At 45.7% G+C, this 21,136-nt stretch overlaps 1 protein-coding gene across 2 annotated transcripts in view; it reads right to left on the reverse strand.

Annotated features, from left to right (window-relative positions):
* LOC142573018 (proline-rich protein 5-like) overlaps positions 1–19,849 on the reverse strand; it is a 79,329-nt gene extending 59,480 nt beyond the window's left edge. Inside the window, exon 1 of one of the 2 annotated variants that reach the window (XM_075682511.1) lies at positions 19,650–19,849. The gene's annotated coding sequence lies outside the window, so the exon portion shown is untranslated. The remainder of the gene's footprint in view (positions 1–19,649) is intronic. The other variant, XM_075682510.1, reaches the window with a different exon arrangement.
* Positions 19,850–21,136: the final 1,287 nt, after the last annotated feature.

A 21,136-nucleotide genomic window follows, 5' to 3' on the forward strand; every position in this document is an offset into this window, starting at 1 on the left:
TTTGCTAGTGAGAGGGCGCGGCTGGATACGAAGTGTACCTTCCTTAATTCCCTCTAAGTCTGACTTCGTGAGAGCAGGACAGCGCCGACTTCTAGCCATGACCGAACTCAGCGAGAAATCAGCGTTGTTGGTTGTGAATACCCCATTTAAGTTGAAATTAGCAATTTGCGTACATCACGAATTGCGAGCGACAGCATGTAGCAGCCCGCTCACGAGGAGTCACGTTTAATCTAAAAAGCTAAGAATTATTTTCACTGACGGGCATCTGCGAACTCTGCTTAGTATAGACCAGAATATTGTATTACATATGCCACTGCACTTAATATCGGTCCCCGCCGCTACGTGTTGGCTCGTCCCGCGCTGGGCTGCTGGTTAGATGACGGAGCAAGTGACGAAAAAGGCATGACAGGGGAACACTGGCGCCAAGCATGAAGTACAGGCTGTGCATTATTGCGGTTGATCTTTTCGCTAGCTCCTGCAGCGCCCTCAAAAGGTGGCTCCCCCTTTAAGCGTATATAACGGCCACCGCTAGAGCATTTGATAAGATTGCATGCTTGTAAATGACACCGCCTGATTAAATGGCAATGCAAGGCCAGGTCACTGTGTATACTCGTATAGTCATCATGTGCCCATAGATATTAATTTCCGGACGACGGTACTTCCCCGATGTCCTAAATTATTCTCCTCTCGACTCATACCGAGGAATAGTTTCTCTATAGGCACCCTCCAGATGTAACCCCAGCCGCGACGAGGGCGCCTCTAGCAGGGACGCAAGCACAATTTGAGAGCTGCAGCAGTTGTGGCAGCGTCAATAAACAGAGACCAGACGGGCAATTCACTTGGGTTTTATTCTGGATCCTTTACACTTAAAGGGACACTAAAGGTTGCTATGAAGTCAAGTTAAAGTGATAACGCAATGCTCTAGAAAGTCTAAGGTGTCAATATAATCGCGAACAGAGCTTTAGTAACCGATAAATTGAGGTAAATGCATGACACGATTTCAGACGCCCCAGCGACATTCCGGTACTAGACCGATGACGAAGGCACTATTCATCATAATTTGTCTCACAGGGACTCAACTACTCGTATTATGATGTGTGGTGTTTTATGGCGCAAGGGCCAGGTATGGCCAAAGAGCGCCATGACAAAGGTGATATTAACGGTGTATTGTGAATGGTGTAGACAATGAATTAGATAATGAATTTCTCATGGTATATGTGACGTGGCTGTAAAAAGGCCTAAAATCGCTTTCTGTGGATGGCGCAAAATGTATAGTTGCTAAAATAATGACACTAAGTAGTGCTGTGGGCTATGGTAATGGGGTTTAGTTAACAGCATGACGCAATAAAACATAACATCGACACTTCAGCTTCGGAAGAGCCTTTGAGTACAGGAGCTGTTATACGTGCGCTAAAAATTCCCTGGCCAAATGATTTCCAGAGTGTCTGTTTCAGCTAAAAACTCTAAAACTAGTTTCGGATTAAAAAGCGGTTCATTGCTGAGAAAAAATTTCGGGTGAAGAGGAATATTTTCGCGATATGCAGAGATGAAATACCTTTTTCTCAGTGCTTCTATTGCAGTGCATTGAATAAGAACGTGCAGAGCTGTGAGATTTTGGCCGCACTTACCACAAGTGGGAGGATGCCCCCCAGTCAAGAGGTAAGAGTGAGTGCCGTAAGTGTGTCCTATTCTTAATCGGCAAAGAAACACTTCGTTATATCGTGATGTTCTCTCCGATACCCAATATCCTAATTTGGGTTTTATCAAGTGCAATTTATTTGATATCTGAGTACTCCACTGTTGCTGCCAGTGTATTTTCAGCTTGTGCCGCAAGTATGCTTTAAGATCTCTGGCTGGGATGGCTATGTTTATGTCCGTGTCACTAAAAGCTACTGAAGTAGCTTTCTCGTCAGCAGCTTCGTTGCCTTTTATACCACAGTGGCCAGGTACCCAGCATAGGATGATCATTTGTTTAGCACTATGAGCTGAGCATAGCAATGTATACAGTTCATTAAAGACTGTGTTTTTATGTATACGTACATTCATTAGGGCTCCGACTACACTCAATGAGTCTGTGAACACAATAGCCCTAGTCAGATTCGTTTGCTTGATGTGCTTTACTGCAGAGAGTATTGCATACGCTTCCGCTGTAAAAATACATGTATGTGGGTTCAATGTACCGGATATTAAAAATGCTGGTCCTAGTGCTGCGTAGGCAACACCAGAAGCGGACTTAGAGGCATCCGTGTAAAATTCAGCGCAAGAATACTTTACCTGAAGCTCAAGAAAATGTGAGCGTATGTGTGCCTCGGGTGCTCGTTTTGATATTTCTGCAAACGACACGTCACATTCCATAGTCTTCCACTCCCAGGGCGGTGGAAGCCGCGTAGTTGCCATTATGACATTCTCTACAATCGACGCGCCCGTTTCTTCGGACAATGCTTCCAATCGAAGGGACAGAGGAGGTCTAGTGCCTGGGCGGTTACGGAAAAGCCTAGCCGTAGACAGGTCGTGAATAACTGAATGACATGGATGATGGAAATCTGATTTCACTTTGAGGGCGTAAGAAAGACTTAAATATGTTCTTTGAAGATGTAGGGACCATTCGTTAGATTCAGCATACAGGCTTTCTACGGGGCTAGTCCTGAACGCACCAGCAGCGAGACGGATACCCAAGTGGTGGAGGGCATCGAGCATCTTCAAAGCACTAGGCGTGGCAGAGTTATACACAATGGCTCCGTAGTCAAGGCGTGACCGTATAAGACTTTTGTATAAGCCGAAGAGGCACCTTCTGTCACTTCCCCAAGATGTGCGGGACAAGAGCTTCAGTAGATTCATTGTCCTCAAGCACTTTAGTTTCAAATATTTTAACTGTGGGATAAAAGTTAATTTAGAGTCTAAAATGAGGCCTAGAAATTTATGTTCATGACTCACAGATAGCCTTTCTCCATTAAGGTCAATAACGGGCTCCGGTATTATGCCTCTCTTATTGGAGAAGAGAATGCATGTACTTTTTTTCAGGGTTTAGGTTAAAGCCATTCTGTTCTGCCCACTTAGACAACTTATTCAGGCCAAGCTGCACTTGTCGCTCGCAGATGCTAGGGTTACGTGACTTGTAACCTATTTGGATATCATCCACGTATACGGAATAGAACATTGTACGTGGTATTATAGTATGGAGCGAATTCACTTTTACAAGGAATAAAGTACAGCTCAGCACTCCACCTTGTGGCACACCTGTTTGCTGAGTAAATAGACGAGAGAGGACGTTACTGATCCGAACATGAAATGTGCGGTTGCACAGATAACTTTGAATCACCTTTAGCAAGTTGCCTCGGACGCCCATTCCAGCTAGATCACGAAGGATTCCGAAACGCCAAATAGTATCGTATGCTTTCTCCATGTCTAAAAATACTGATAAGAAAAACTGTTTGTGCACAAAGGCATGCCGGATATTTGTCTCGATACGGACAAGTTGATCTGTTGTGGATCTATGTTCCCTGAAGCTGCACTGCAAGGGATCTAGTATCTTGTTACTTTCAAGAAAATGCACCAGGCGACGGTTAGTAATTTTCTCAAAAAACTTGCATAGACAGCTTGTTAGGGCTATATGCCTATAGCTGCTGGCCAAAGACGGGTCCTTGCCCTCTTGCAGAATAGGGATTGACTGCTCGCCTCCAGGCTGTCGGGATGTAGCTGGCAGAGAATATGGCGTTAAAAAGAGAGAGGAGTGTTTTGTGTGCTTCGGGATGTAAGTGTTGAATCATCTCGTAAATTATTCGATCGGTTCCAGGCGCTGATTTATTACAACTATGTAGTGCAGCCTGAAATTCCGCCATATTAAAAGGACCGTTGTAGGATTCATTGCTCTTTGCTTTTAGGTCCAGAGGCAGTCTCTCAGCTTGTTGCTGGTATCTAAGGAATGCATCGGAGTAATGCAATGAGCTAGAAATGTTTTCAAAATGTGCCCCTAGTGAGTCAGCTTGGTCCTGAATAGTATTTCTTTGTGTCTTTACTAATGGTAGAGGATGAGTTTGCCGACCTTTGATTTTATTCACTCTGTTCCAGGTTTTTGGTTCGTCAGTATAAGAGTTAATGCTAGAAATATATCTCTGCCAGCTTTCCCTTGGGGCACGGCGCCGCCTTCTTCTACCCTCAGACTTTATTTTCTTAAAAATAATCAAATTCTCCGTAGTTGGACAGTCTCGAAGGTTGTTCCAAGCTTTATTTTGATTTCTACGCGCTTTTTTGCAGTCATCGTTCCACCATGGAACACGTCGCTTGCAGGACGATCCATTTGTTACGGGGATACATATTGACGCCGCATCAACTATGAACGCCGTGAAATATGCCACTGCATCTTCTATAGAAAGATTACAGATAGCATTCCAAGTCAAATGTGTCATCTCCCTATATCGTGTCCAGTCGACACAATCGACTTTCCACCGGGAGACATGTGGAGAGCACTCATCACCTTTTGTTAGTTTTATGACAATGGGGAAATGATCGCTCCCGTAGGGATTCTTAATTACGTTCCACTCCAGATGCGACAAGAGAAAACTCGATGCGATGCTTAAATCGATAGATGAGAATGTTTTGTTTGCGACACTGTAAAATGTAGGTTCTTACCCATTAAGCAAGCAAGCATCTGTAGTGAGGAGGAAGTTTTCAACTAAGCGTCCTCTGGTATCACAACGACGGCTTCCCCAAAGGGTGTTGTGTGCATTAAAATCTCCAACGACAATGTAGGGTTCGGGCAGTTCATAGATAAAGGTGTGAAATTCTGTTTTTGAAAGTTGGTCCACTCTAAAAACAGTTGCACCCTTTGGGGTGTATATTTGTCCCACAACAATAATCGTCATCTGCCTTGCTTGCTTTTCCTTTCTTGAAAACTCGGTGCTCGCTACTTTCCTGTCGAGAATGCTGCGTCACACTGATAACGCGCATGGCGTTCGTGACCGGGAAGTACCGGGCTCGCAGCGTTAAAGAAAGGAAACGCGGGCAAGACAGATGATAATTATTGTTGTGCGACAAATATACACCCTAAAGGGTGAAACAGTTTTTAGAGTGTAGTTCGGGGTTATGTATACAGAGGTAATTGTGATCAGTTTATTAAACAGTACCGCACGGACTGCAACTGCCTCTAGAGTTGTTTTAACCTGTAGTTGCCGGCAAGCAACACCCTTATCTACTATTATTGCCACGCCGCCAGACGAGGTGAGGGCGTCGTTGCGGTCTTTTCGATAAACGGTATACTGCCGGAGAAAGTTCGTGCGTGAAGGATTAGGATGTGTTTCTTGGACACACAGCACCTTTGGACTATACTTATGTAAGAGTTCCTTAATGTCGTCTAGGTTGTGGAGTTCCATTGTATTATCTGTGTATCCATAATGTATGTGTTTTGTGCTGCGTGTCTAAGAAATATGGAGTAGGTTATCTCACGAGACCTTTCCAGGCCCCGTGAAACGAGATCTCTCTATCTTCCGGGCGCGCTCAAGGGAGCTGCGCCGTTCCTTCGACGTCTGAGACGCCGGATTTCAATTTGTATTCATCACCTCGTCGGAGGCGGTATAGCGCCTGCGCAGCGGGCACGTTCGCGGGGGTGGTGGGCCTATCTGCACGTGCAGTGGCCTTGCGTCCAACAGGCCCGAGGGTCTGCTGGTCCTCCTTTGTGGGGGCCGGTACAGCGCTGGCTGTTCCAGCCGGGGGGGGGCTGATGGCGTAACCGCCGTCACACTCCGTGTGACTTGGGCGGACGCCCAAGCATGTAGCGCTGCCCCCCGGTGCACAATATCGGTGTAGGATGGACTAGATTGATTGATGGAGAAGCGTTTGCGCGCCTCTTGGAAGGAAAGGTTCATTTTTACTTTGATTTTGATTATTTGTTTTTCTTTTTTCCAGGATAGACAAGAACGAGAGTATGCGGGGTGATCCCCTTCACAGTTCGCGCAACGGATGGTGGAATTGCAAGTGTCGGACGAGTGCTCATTTGATGCACATTTTGCACAAGTAGTGCGCCCTCGGCAGCTTTGCGAACCGTGCCCGAACCGCTGACACTTGAAGCATCGGCGTGGGTTAGGAATGTGTGGCCTTACACGGAGTTTGCAGTATCCTGTTTCTATTGAGTCTGGTAAGTTGCTAGTTCCAGAAGTGATGATTATGTGCCTAGTCATTTCTTTGTCATTTCGCCTTATTTTTATCCTTTGTACCTTGACAACGTTCTGCTCTTGCCATCCTTCTAATAATTCGCTTTCGGTAAGTTCGAGAAGGTCATCTTCCGAGATGACACCACGCACTGTGTTCATCGACCTGTGTGGGCCTACGGAAACGGGAATGTCCCCAAATGCTACAAGTTTTAAGAGTTTGTCATATTGTGGTTGTCGCGAACTTCGAGTAGAAGATGTCCACTTCCCATCTTCGTTACTTTATAACCTGGGCCTATTGCTTCAGTGATAGATTTGTGAACAAGAAATGGTGATATCATTCGGACTGTCTTCGTGCCGTGCTGACTGTGGACAACGTGGTATTTAGGAAAGGACACTTTCGGTTGCATAAAAAAGTTGAATTGTTCATTGGTGCGCCCCTTCTTCAGGGAGCGATCAGGCAGTGGGGGAAAAGCGTTTGCCATACAAAGTTTGGAAATTCGGCGGCGATAGTGACCACCCACCACCGAGCCCAAAAAGGGGACGCTACAGGGCCGGGAAAGTACCTGCAGATGCCAGCCATGCATCGCCACTATAACTTACTATACATACCCAAGGTTGGATAATTACACCAGGTTAACCCTTGCCACCAGGAAATACGGAAGTAAAAGAAGTGAAGAGAAGACAGGAAAGATGCAAAAGTGGGAGAGAAAGACAAAGATTGGAGAGAAGGACAGGAAAAGGCGACTGCCGATTTCCCCCGGGTGGGTCAGTCCGGGGGTGCCGTCTACGTGAAGCAGAGGCCAAAGAGGTGTGTTTCCTCCTCCGGGGGGCCTTAAAGGTCCAAAAACTCGGCATCGGCTCAACCCCCAGGATCCCCTTTTCTCCGGACACGGCTAAGCCGCGCACGGCTACACACGGGAGAGTCCAACCCTCGTGTACCCTCGTGTCCAACCCTCGTGTCCAACCCTCGGTACGTGGGGTCGCAACTCACCAAACGCCTGCTGACGCAAACGCCCCTGCGGGGAACTACTCGTATTAAAAAAAAAGTCATTTCATTAGGTTATGAGACGGAAGAAAATGCTACTTGTCTACTCCTGTTCGATTCTGAGAAACAATAACATTTTGACGTTACCCTTCAGTAGTATGGGTGGTCGAAAGGTTTCGTTTTTGCTCGACTCTGCGCTCTCGACTCGGCGCCGAGCGCGCATTGGAGTTTCAGTTGTTTCGTTATCGCGTCGTCCTGCGCTGGTTCTGCTGACTCGCGAAACTTGCATTTGGAACAAGCAGCGAGAATGCCACGTCCGTGTGATGTCGTGGGATGCGCGAACGGTCCGCGGAACTTGGCCAAGGGCAGTTGCAGCGGCGAATCCAACGTTACTCATTATTTTGTACCAACGAGTGAACCTCCGTTCGAAGTTGTTAAGTGCCGTACCTCTTCCACAGCGCGTTCGCAAAGAGCCGAAAAATCGCATAGTGTGCTCGCTGCACTTTCGTCCAGAGGATTACGAGCTCAGCGCCGACTTACTGAAGTCGTGTGGAGTGCCTTTCAAAGTGCCTTTCCCGTAGCGCTGTTCCGTCGGTCTTGCCTGCATTCTCCGAAGCGCAAGAACAACTGCAGGTTGAAGACGGGGCGGTGAGTGCGGCATTTGGCTTTCACGAAGGAAAAGATACAAATGTGCGTATATGTACAGCCATGACATACAGTTGCCGTCGTAGTCGACGCCGGCAGCGCGAGCCCTCAGCAGCAGGTCACGTTCATCAGTGCTTAAATCGCTGAAGTCGAGCCCAGCATCGCGAACCAATGTGTCGTTGTCAGGGTCGTCCATTGCAACGAGCGTTGAAGTTGGCGTCACAAAATATAGAACCAGCTTATCGTCGCACTTTCCCTTCCACTAGCCACCATAGTTCCACTTTCGCGCTCCTGTCGGCTGTGTCTTGGCTCTGTTCCTGGCCGCGCGTTTGCGTTTTGCGCAGAAAAGCCGTAGCGCCGTCTGCGGGCGCCGTTTTGCTCACCGACGGCACAACGTCACTATGAGACCATGACGTGACCACTCCTCGATCGGAGGGCGGGCGATTTGAACTGCGCTAGAGGTACGCTGACGCTTCTGAACGTTTTTTCTCTTAAAATAAGTCTTTTCTTCGCATGAAACAAGTGTTTCGAAGTTTCTGAAATGGTATTTGAACAGTCCACATTGACTTAATATTAAACTTTAGTGTCCCTTTAACCTGAAAACCGAGTTTCTCCACGTTAATTGCAATGCGTCCGCGTCCAAACCGCGAAACCTACTGAGCTGTAGGCTGCACAATATTTACAGCAATGCTCCTGGTACGAAGCCTATTGCCAGCCCGCATATTGGAGAAGCAATGGCCCGAACTCTGAACCCAGCTGGCTCTTAGAAGAAAGTCATCAACATACTCGGTATTTTCATTTAATCTGTTTTGATGGCAAGGTGATCGAGTTCCCTGCAGTACGTTTCTTTTCCACTCGGTTGCGGCTATTTTGTTGAGGAAACGGAGCGTAACACGTACGGAGTTGATGAAAGTAATGCGAATTCTAACAGCTGATGAATGCCACTCGGACGTTAAAAACACGATTAACGTCATCACATTTATTTCCGTGAGAGTCACTTAATGACGGATGAGCAAGCAGATGTTCCCACGACCACCTGAACAAGGTTAGTCATCCGCTTCATCGCTCACTTTTGGACAACGTGCCTTTAGAAGCTCGGACTAGCTCGATTTCTGGGAGAGCTCAACGCCAGAAGCCATGGACTCTGCGAGTACACCGTAGTCATAGGCCGCTGTATGAAGAAGATGCGCCGTATGTCGACTGAGACGACTTCATCGAATCAGAGTGAGCAGGAATCCTTCCTGGTTTCTTACGTGTCGCTCTCAACGTCACATAGCATTAACTGCCTCAGCAGGGAGTTTCTAACCAAATATTTTGAAAGTGTGGCCCCTGGTCAAATCAACGAGGTCAGGATCAACGCTCGCAAGAACATCCTGGCAATAGATGTGAAAAATTCCGCAACACTGGAGAAATTAAAGACCATTCCACAGTTAAGCGCAATCGCCGTCCACTCCTTTATTACTTACGTGAATGAGACAACGACTGGTGTGATTTCCGACGTGGAGCTTGACATGAAGGATGCGGACCTCAAGAGTCTTTTGAGGTCATCGGTGCGCATTCTTGTGATTCATCGCTTGGGGAACTCCCGATGTATCAAGTTAATGTTTGCTTCTGCGACATTACCAGCGTCTGTCAATGTTGGCTACGTGATAACCGTGTACGACCATTGGTTCCTAGGCCTGTTCAGTGCCGGAAATGTCTAAAGATAGGACACGTGAGTGCTGTATGTACAAGCATAATACCACCGACTGTGAGGCGTCTTCATTTAAATGTCCCAACTATACTGGCTCTCACGAAGCGACTTCGAAGGAATGCCCAAAGGTGAAACAAGAAGTTCGTATTCTTCGAAAAAAGGCAAGAGACCAATCTTCACGTAAAGAGGCTGCCCAATCTGTTCGCCAACTTGACCAACGCTCACGAAAGAAGCGCCACAAAGCGATTTCAGAAGAACTACATAGCGGGGCACAGGGGCCACGACCACCTCTGCCTGTGCGTGCATCGAGGACGGTAACGGCACGTACTGCTAATTTAAGGTTGATGACAGCACGCGAGAAACATTCACCTCCACCGGCTGATACATACACGGAATAGCCCTTGCTGCCCTCTAGGCCCACGGCCATGCCAGTGGGCCCTAGTGGTCCTCTGCGCCATGAAGCTAAGAATGATAGGGCCAATGAAACCGATAGCACTACGGGCAAGCAAGGAGATGGACACAATGAGAAAGAGAGCGTACAGGAAATGCTGAAGCAACTGGTGGAGTCAATGCGCGTGATTCTCGGTGGTCTCCAGAATCCGGCCGCTACAAGTGCCCTGCAGGTGCTCGCCGTGCTGGAGCTGCTTATCGCAGCCCTTTACATGCTATAAAGCTTTTGTTTGGCACTTGTGCTGCTCACGCAGGCGAGGCACACACACCGGTTTCGTCCTAGCGCCTTTAAGTTCAGTTGAATTGGTGGACCCGCCGTGGTTGCTCAGTGGCTATGGTGTTGGGCTGCTGAGCACGAGGTCGCGGGATCAAATCCCGGCCACGGCGGCCGCATTTCGATGGGGGCGAAATGCGAAAACACCCGTGTGCTTAGATTTAGGTGCACGTTAAAGAACCCCAGCTGGTCAAAATTTCCGGAGTCCTCCACTACGGCGTGCCTCATAATCAGAAAGTGGTTTTGACACGTAAAACCCCAAATATTATTAATTGAATTGGTGGCTACTGACTAGATACGTAACCAGATAGTCGCTTCATGAATGAGCTTTCTGAATGGTTATTATCAGAATGCTGAACTTGCTTTCACCGTTGCGCACCCCTCTTTCTATGTCATCGTCATCCCTCATCACACCTTTATGTCCCTGTTCCCCCTCCACCTGTGCAGAGTAGCAGGCTAGAACGTGTTAGCTCAGGCCGACCTCTATGCCTTCATTCAAATAAGTTATCTCTCTCTCTCTCTCTCTTGTACCGACGTCTTGCAGATTGCCGTCCCGTTTCATAAATCCCTGTTGAGAAATCCCCCACATAAAGCAGACTTCTTATTCCAAGATATCTGCTATTCCCCACTCTATCAGCCGGTTACTTGCACACTTGACCAACTACAGCATTTTGCAAAGCAGCAGATGATGTTGCGAGATGGCTGAGGCAGCGCGTGTCAATGTGACGGATGTGTTTTAGTATGCTTCACCTCAATCCAAATTGTAATCACGCCAAGCAACTTGATTGGGCTAAGCCAAACGTTACAGGTATGGTTCTAGTTAACGACGCTTCTGAAAACCCCATCCTGAACGGAAAATCAACTCAAACGCACGAACTATTTTTTTTTTGTGAACGAGAACTTTGCCTTTTCATTGATTCTGCTTCTCGGGCAATAAATATTTGAAACTGTGTTTAGTTGTTTTTTTATTCGATAGCAGCGCTTGCTAATCGCCGACAGGATCTAGCAATGTGGGTTATTGTGAAAGGTCATTTGTCTCTGCAAAGAGCTCATTCGCTGATTGGCATTCGGCATACCCCTGACCTGAAGCACCTAAAACTAGGGTAAACTCATGCTTATATAAAAAACCGTGGCTAGCCAACAAGCCGTTACTAAATTCTGCATTTAGTTCGTGAATTCTTCCGAAGCCCGATATCCTTCCCAAGACGAAAGAACATTCCAGGTACGTCGCTACACTTGTGCACAAGTTTGACGTCATCCTGTGAACGTGCAAAGACACAACCGCAGCGTGCTTTCACCTCACCGCGACACCAGCGTGGCAGTCGCAGAAGTCTGCATGAATTCTTCGGTTGTTATTAAACCCATAAACAACAACCCGATGTACATGATGCTGCGGGGAAGCATCATAATCAATTTCTGCCTTGGCACTGCCTGAGCGGAAACAGCGCACAATAACAGGACGTCATAGAAGGGCAGACAATACACTCCGCTGATTACAGTTTGAAGAACATGTACCCTGGTCACGTTGAAACCACCTGCAACCGCCACCTCCGCAATTCGTAGACGTTGCCTGAAGTATTATGAGCTTTCTCTTCTTGAAGTCACCATCATCATCATCATCAGCCTGGTTACGCCCACTGCAGGGCAAAGGCCTCTCCCATACTTCAACAACCCCGGTCATGTACTAATTGTGGCCATGCCGTCCCTGCAAACTTCTTAATCTCATCCGCCCACCTAACTTTCTGCCGCCCCCTGCTACGCTTCCCTTCCCTTGGGATCCAGTCCGTAACCCTTAATGACCATCGGTTATCTTCCCTCCTCATTACATGTCCTGCCCATGCCCATTTCTTTTTCTTGATTTCAACTAAGATGTCATTAACTCGCGTTTGTTCCCTCACCCAATCTGCTCTTTTCTTATCCCTTAACGTTACACCTATCATTCTTCTTTCCATAGCTCGTTGTGTCGTCCTCAATTTGAGTAGAACCCTTTTAGTAAGCCTCCAGGTTTCTGCCCCGTAGGTGAGTACTGGTAAGACACAGCTATTATATACTTTTCTCTTGAGGGATAATGGCAACCTGCTGTTCATGATTTGGGAATGCCTGCCAAACGCACCCCAGCCCATTCTTATTCTTCTGATTATTTCCGTCTCATGATCCGGATCCGCCGTCACTACCTGCCCTAAGTAGATGTATTCCCTTACGACTTCCAGTGCCTCGCTGCCTATTGTAAATTGCTGTTCTCTCCCGAGACTGTTAAGCATTACTTTAGTTTTCTGCAGATTAATTTTTAGACCCACTCTTCTGCTTTGCCTCTCCAGGTCAGTGAGCATGCATTGCAATTGGTCCCCTGAGTTACTAAGCAAGGCAATATCGTCAGCGAATCGCAAGTTACTAAGGTATTCTCCATTAACTTTTATCCCCAATTCTTCCCAATCCAGGTCTCTGAATACCTCCTGTAAACACGCTGTGAATAGCATTGGAGATATCGTATCTCCCTGCCTGACGCCTTTCTTTATTGGGATTTTGTTGCTTGCTTTATGGAGGACTACGGTGGCTGTGGAGCCGCTATAGATATCTTCCAGTATTTTTACATATGGCTCATCTACACCCTGATTCCGTAATGCCTCCATGACTGCTGAGGTTTCGACTGAATCAAACGCTTTCTCGTAATCAATGAAAGCTATATATAAGGGTTGGTTATATTCTGCACATTTCTCTATCACTTGATTGATAGTGTGAATATGGTCTATTGTTGAGTAGCCTTTACGGAATCCTGCCTGGCCCTTTGGTTGACAGAAGTCTAAGGTGTTCCTGATTCTATTTGCAATTACCTTAGTAAATACTTTGTAGGCAACGGACAGTAAGCTGATCGGTCTATAATTTTTCAAGTCTTTGGCGTCCCCTTTCTTATAGATTAGGATTATGTTAGCGTTCTTCCAAGATTCCGGTACGCTCGAGGTCATGAGGCATTGCGTATACAGGGTGGCCAATTTCTCTAGAACAATCTGTCCACCATCCTTCAACGAATCTGCTGTTACCTGATCCTCCCCAGCTGCCTTCCCCCTTTGCATATCTCCTAAGGCTTTCTTTACTTCTTCCGGCGTTACCTTCGGGATTTCGAATTCCTCTAGTGTGTGCCACGAAAGAAGGTATCCAAGCCTCGCAGTTATAGGAACCCTGTCATTATGATCACGGACAGGCTGTTACTTCCATAGCGATAACCGCGCCAGCTCCCCTTCCCCCAACCATCGCCTCCGAGCTGGGGCGTCGGCTCATCTTGGAGGCCATGCCCCAAGAAACGTCAAAACGGCCGTGCGGCGGCGCTTTTCGATAGGGGACAACGTTATTTAAGATATTGACCCAGCAAAACCCATAGGGAGTGTCCAACTTCCAAAAGCGTTTTGATTCAAATCGGATAGAATCATTATCTGGCCAGCAGCCGAGACATGTACGAGACGATTATTGTATTGGTGGAAAAAAGAGCAGGCAAAAGATTGACAGAACCGGAGTCATTGCAAGTGTTAATAAGGATATATTATAGTGATCGAGGTTCTAAACATGAAAGTTACGCAGAGGTCAGATAGGCAAAAGGCTAGAGCGCGATATATGCAATAAAACCTGGTTGAGTCAGGCAGGCTAGCTGACTATTTGTCCCAGCCCCGTTTGAAAGTGGATGCCAGTAAACATCACCATCATCATTGCTATCATCATCATCACTGGTGCTGCCTGGTCATGCGCAGGGTGCCTATAGCTACAAGTGGACCTAGCTGTGCAAAATGTGCCGGTAATTGCTCCACACGAGCGCCACTTCTTAAATGGTGTAGAGCCTGTAGACCGTTCCTATAAACGCACGGGGCTGATTATCGGTGACGACTTATTCAAATCGGGGCACACCATCTGCCGCGCGACATGGATTCCAAACTTGTATATGTTTTCAGGATACACTTCGAAATATTGCAATCGAGATGGGCAACGCAATGGTGGGTCTGCTATTTTAATTACCTCGTCGTTCGCCTACAAAACGTCGCACTGATCTTTTATTTCGAAATGAGCAATGCGAATCTGTTTGGTGGGAATTTAAACAGAAAGCGTTCTCGCTAAAGAGCACCGATACAATAGCACCTTCTACGTACCCTTCTCCACCATAATCTTTTTCAGCTTATTGTTCGCAGTTAGGATTAGCTTTAAGCTCCGTAATTAGGGAAAATGAGAACATAATCTTCTGTGGTGATGTGAATTTTAAATTTCTTGACTTTAATAATCACTCGCGCTCATACCACATCCAGTGCCTCCTCAGCTATGGGTGCCTCCTCATCAATTAATGCTCCCACTAGGTGTTACACAACGGGCACGAATACCCTAAGTGATCACATTTCTTTCCTGGTATGATAACTGATCACATAGAATGAGGAATTGATCTCACGTTTACTAATCATAATTCCTTATTTCTTTGTCCAGAGTCTATCAGATTAGAACGTTGCCCAACACGTACGAGGTCCTCGTTCGATACTGCGAGGTTTATTGATCTGATCCGTGCAGTTAATTTGGGTGGCGTTCACCAAAACTGAGAGCTGGGCGAGTTGGAGTAGTTCCAACTTCACAATGTAGACAAGAAGTAGACAAGAGGTAGAAAAGACATGCGTAAACAAGAAAGAGAGAAACTACAAACACGGGATCCAGTGTTTGTCGTTTCTCTTTCTTGTCTACGTCATTGTCGCGAAGTTTTTCGTTAAGTTTGATGGCGTTGTCAGTGAAGACAATGATGAAATAGCCTTTCAGTCTTTCTCCAAGATAATAACTAATTATATCAAAGAGTGTACATTTAATGCTAAGGTAACTCACTGCTTTCGCAAAGCACGAAATTCTTCGATTAATAATGCGCTGATGAGCTTCACTGAGGAGTAAAGTCGACTCCATAAGAAGCACAAAATCTAGACATTTAATGTTACGCTAAAGTATAGATTTGAAACATATACCAACTTCGTTCCTGCTATTTTGAAACACGCCAAACGCGATTACCACCAACTCAAAATCAAGACAAATAGAAATCACATTAAAATAAATCGAAAATAATCAAGAAATTTCTTAACAATAATAGGTCGAAACCATGCTTCAGTGAAACCATTCATAATGACAAGTGCATGTTATATTGACCGCAAATAAAGACGGGGACAGCGGAAGAGAACACATAAACGACACGCTCTTCCGCTGTCCCCGTTTTTATTTGCGGTCGCTATGATATACAGTAAATACCAACTAGGCCAAACTGAAGTTCTTCTAATGGCAAGTGTTTTACCGATCCAAATGATACACAGAGTGCATTTAGCTGCCACTTTAGTGCTTCATTAAATATCGCACCTGATTCTGTCTTACCTAGCCCTCAACATTGCACGCACTCATTTTGCATGTACCCTATGTCACTCGAGGAAATCCATCAAGTAATGTCTTCTGTAAAGACAACAGAACAGAGCTTAGACATGACAAGCCCCGCAACGGTAAAACTTTTGTCAGGTTGTCACGCATTGAGTCAAATACAGTAAATAAAATGTTCAGGTCCGATATTTTTCCAAGCTGTCTCAAAGTTGGCACAAGAGCTCTAGGTCACCAAAAAGGGACGGAGATTCTATTATCAATTGCCGTCCGATCTCCATGCTATCGCTCGTTAGTATAGTCACTTAGAAACTGTTTATAAGCGTTTACGAATGTACTTCTCTAAATTTAATCTGCTACCTTCTTATCAGTTTGGTTTTCGCCAAAGCCTTTCTACTGAGCTTGTCCTTCTCTCTTATTCTGATCGCAGCAAACAAGCAATAGACAGCGGTATGTTCGTCGAAGCCATATTCATTGACCTTACTAAGGCATCTGACACGATTAACAATCGCATTATGTAACACAAACTTAAGTCCTTTGGTATAACTGACCCGCCATTACAGTTCATTAGCAACTACATTAGTAACCGGTAACACATTGTTGAAATTAACAAATATAGATCCTCAGTAAAAATGATTAATCGAAGGGTACCCCAGGGGTCTATTCTTGGACCTCCCCTACTGTTCCTTGTATTCATTGATCCTCTAACTACAGTACTTTTCCAATCTCGTTGTATACTATATTCTGATGGTACTACCATTTTCGCTGATAAATCTCGCAATCCTATTCAATAAAAACTTAACAACGACATTCGCCATGTGCAGTCCTGGTGTAAGGCAAACTTGTTACATATTAATCCTTCTAAGGCCACATTTATGGTATTCCCTTCTCCCCTGTTACGCATAAACTCCAGCTTAGCAGTTCCGTTTGACAATCACGCTGTACCTCTAACAGTACCAAGTTTCTTGGCATAACCCTTGATAGGCGTTCCACATATGACCTTCATGTGACATCGCTCCTTTGAAAATATTCGTTTGGAATTCATGTAATTGAACGCGTTTAATTCATGAACACGTTTCTGCTTCCAGCCTCACAATATTTCATGACAATGTTATGCTTACGCTAATAGTCATCTTTCTTACCGCGTGTCATCCTGGGGCAACACATATAACACACACCTCAAACCCCTTTACCACTTATGAAATCGGGCTGTAAGACACATGAAATTTCGCCCATCTATATGTCATTCCCCTGTCATATATAAAAATGTAAATATCCTTCGTCTATGTGAGTTGCTTTTTCATAAGCTATCAATCTTAATTTTTGGTCTTCTACGCAAACAGTAACTCTTGAACGTATAATCAATGCTAACTGTAGCAGAGCTGAGTCACGGTGACATCATGCTGCCAGCAACTCGGCATCATGACCTGCGACGTCACGCTCCTGTTTCTATATATTCCAGCGTCCCATCGGCAATAAACATTGCTCTTCGCAGACAGCCGGCATGCTTACACTAACAAAACCATATTTGCAGAGCTACAAAACCTACTAATCCCAAAAGCTAGAACTTACTGCGGAAAAAAAACTGCCTTTTTTGCCGGAATATCAAACTGGAATAGCATTTTATGTGAAATCAAATCACGTTCCTTATTGCGTTCGCTTTCTTTCTTTACTGAAATAATTCTTGTAGGAAAATATAACTGGTTAGCTGCTACCGCGCATGTTAATGTTCTTCTATGTATGTTTAATAGTTTGCTTCTTTTATCTCCTCTCTCTGGTTTCTTTCTCGTAGCTGTGTTATTTTGCTGATATTTTTTTTCTGTAGAGTCCGATGCTTCGTTGTATAGAATGTTCGGTTTAAATTACGCATAATATTTCTGAAAGCAACTGACCGCTGCATGTTAAAATTTAACGTTGTATATCTTTTCTATTAGGGTGTCACCTAGGACAATTTTTAACTTAATTAATCTGTATCTGTTAAAATGTACCACATTTGTATTTTAAATATCAACTCTTAGATTCGCGAGCCATTTGCTCTTTAAGAAACCTCTGCGAGAGCATCAGTATATCACTCCCTCTTAATAATGTGCAAGCGTAGCGTCCTGGCGTACCTCGTTGGAAGCGCCCCACTATCTACTGTGACATTTCAATCAGAGGAAGATCGAACAAGGCTCGTCTGAATAAAATTAAAAGCCACGTTTTTTTTTTGTTTTCTTTCTTTCTTTTTCTCCAGTCAAGGCACCGATGGGGGGGGGGGCGTAATGTTATACTCACGGTTCGAAAACACCGGATTCCATGTCATATGCTTTACTAGGACTGAATTACCGCTTGAAGAAAAGATAAACAAACAATTCAACATGTTTAGCGTCGAGGCACGCGCCATTCAAAATTCTGTCAAACACGTCAATCAAAGTAAGCAAGCCAAAGCAATAATTTACAATTTTGAGCCCCTTAGTCTAGTCCAAGAACTTAGATCTGGTACGGAAAGCAAGAATCCTACCTTCAATAAACGCGTTGCATCGCTGCCCGCAGCATACCAAACAGGCTCGAACATAGTAGCATGCAGCATTCCCGTACACCCTAGTATAATATACAATAACGACACCGACAAAATGGCGACATCAGTCAAGCAGTCTAGCAGTGCGTGTGACGCGTTGGTCTCTTAGACATTAAGCCCAACACTAGGAGGAAGCTGCCAGCGTTCTGGCAAGAGAAATGGAACAAGCAAACTGCGAACAAACTACCTGTCGTACAAGCTTATCTCCGATCATACATTTTAGAGCGACAAGAAAGATGGCGGACGTCTCCCTGTGCAAGACTACGCATAGGCCACAAACATGCAACGCTGATCCTTGCAAGTGTCATTAGTGCGGAGAGACGTTAACAATAGCGTACGTACTTATAATAAAATGCAAGGGGCGCGTGACGCAAAGAAGGAAGCACTTCTAATCGGTATATAATCGATCATTGTCATCACATCCTGCCTTTTTGCTTACTGATAAATCAATGTTTCCTGCTGAAACAGTCATCTCCTAGCTAAAGATGGAGGTTCCGATAAAATAGTACCCAGAGTCGAATATACACTGCACACACAGCCTCCACGTCGAGGCCTTGTTTTGTGATGAGACTATGGGAGCCAAGCCCTACTGGCGCTTCCGTTGCAAGTGCTCTAAATGCGCACCATGGCAAATTATACCGTTTGTAGGTATACTAAAACAGATACGTTTTTTGCAGTAATGCCCACTCCCAAGTTTCAATTTACCCTATACCTATTCGCTCTTGTTCTAGTTTTACTGACGAAGTTTACTTATTGTAATCTCTGCTCTGTAGCCATGCATGGTACTTCAATCATAAACCACCTCCCATTGGAATACGTGCCCTAAATCACTTTTAACGAATTTAAAGTTGCCATAGCATTTCACGTCATCCTATACATCATATAAATCCTATCCTCTTTGACTACACATGGCTCTTGCACTGTTAAACCCTATTTATCATCATCATCTGTTACTTCTTTTTTCCTGCTTAATAAGTAGTCTGCTTTTGGTGCACTATTCTGACAAATAACGCAAGAAATGCAATAGTAGCGGCCTAAGGTATAATTAGTGTCTCATTGCATGTTTTGGAATATCAACATAGAGGCATTCCTTGCACATTGCTACAAAATTTCAGTCCGTTTATATGCACGTATAAGAGCATTTGTGAGCACGCCTCATAATAAGGCAGGGAGCCGGGACTTAGCTAAGTGGTTGGTGACACATAATTTTATAAAACACATGCAAGATCCATATGAGTGATAGGTCTAAAGCTCACCATTTGGAGAGCAATCGCCGTATGTGCTTATTTATCGCTGATAAAATTTTACATGGGAGAGCCTGATTCACGCGTGACATCACAGCAGCGGCAGGGCAGCCCATGGTTACCTACTAACGAACATTCTAAGTGCTCACAAGAGCGGCAATATTATATAGATACATAAACAAACAACAGAAACAGAAAGTGTTCAGCTTCAAGGAGATAAAACTCTATAAGTGAACAAAGCTACTATAAGCTTACGCTCATTCCGAAAGTAAGTTGCAAACCCACCTTCGAGGCAAAGAGACATAAACGCAGAACAAACTCGCAGCCGTGTTGCTTTCAGCGGTCCGCTGTCCCCTTGGTACGACGCCGAGCTGCAGTCGCGAAGCCGCCTTATTATCGGGCACGCATAACGCGAGCGGAAACTCTACTGGCCCATCGCTATTTCGTCATAGTGCCTCGGGCTCAGCTTCCGGGGAAAAGGGATACCCGAAGCGCGGTCATCTGGCAACACGAGAGCGGCGTTGAGAGAGCGTTTGCACAGCGTTGCCAACGTGGGTAGAAAGCAAAAAAAAAAAAGGAAACTGGCTGCCAAGCAGACGCGGCAACCGCGCACATTGAGGAAACAGCGGCGACGTAGTCATGGGAGGCTGGCGGGGACGCGCCGCCCCCCTTGTCACTCGATAGCACGCCGACTTCGGCGGCGCGAGACAGGGTGCTACGTGTACTTGCGTCCTGGGCACCTGCTGGCAGAAGGATAGCTTGTCTATCACACGCGCGAGCGAACTGCTGCCGCCCACGGTGTGAACCGCGTGCACCCGTTTCACAACTGAGGCTGCCTATCCTCCTTTCTTTTGTTTATTTTTACCTATCGTCGCTGAATTGGCTAAGTTCCTTCATCGGCCGAAGAATCCGTGACAGTTCCAAGGCCGAGCGCGTGCTGTGTCGGCAGCGGCGTATGCAAGGCGCACGGTGTAAACGTCGGCAAAGCGGCGGCGATTTCCTTGTAAGCATCACCGGGAAGCGTGCAGTGAACGATACTGTCCTATTTTTCCCGTGTAGGTGCCGAGACCACAGTCCTGACAAACAACAGCAAGCTCATATTATAGCTTTTTGTGCCTACAAAATGAACCCTCGGATCCTTAAGTGTAATTGTGTCAGCGTGGGTGTGCTTGTCCAGGCGTACTTTGCATATTGGCAACATGCGCTGCCCAACCTTTCAAAAGTGCAGTGTTTAAACAATGCCAAGGTAATGCCCACGCATAGTGGCGGAAACTGGAGACTATATCTTTTATACCGTGTTTTTCAATTTGATATAAACGCCTGCGTCATTGTTTGTAACTGCCGCTTTTAGGGAAACAAGATCGCAACCCCTTTTAAACAACAGAAAATGCTGAGACGGTGTTCTCGTGCGTCTGCGATGACCGAAGGCTAACAAGGCGCGCTTCTTGAGGTACACCAGCTTATATGACTGCCAGTGACTTACTATAGCTATGAACGCTTATGCACTTTGTTTTTTGCGTGCATACTGAGAGCGTTTCCTCTCTGCTCATCTTTCACTCATCTTTCCCCCTTTCCCCAGTGCCGGGTAGGCAACTGGGCTCAGCCTGGTTAACCTCCTTGCCTTTACTGTATAGCAACTGGCTCTTCTTCTTGTGTTCAAATTTCCCTACAATGTCATTAATATCCTCAACAGCTCGCTTGCGATGAGCTGGTATTTCACGAGACTAGCGAAAACACTTCGATAAAGGTCACGTGCGCTCTCGTTCGATTGA

The sequence above is a fragment of the Dermacentor variabilis genome, chromosome 2, assembly GCF_050947875.1.
Source record: "Dermacentor variabilis isolate Ectoservices chromosome 2, ASM5094787v1, whole genome shotgun sequence".
NCBI lineage: Eukaryota > Metazoa > Arthropoda > Arachnida > Ixodida > Ixodidae > Dermacentor > Dermacentor variabilis.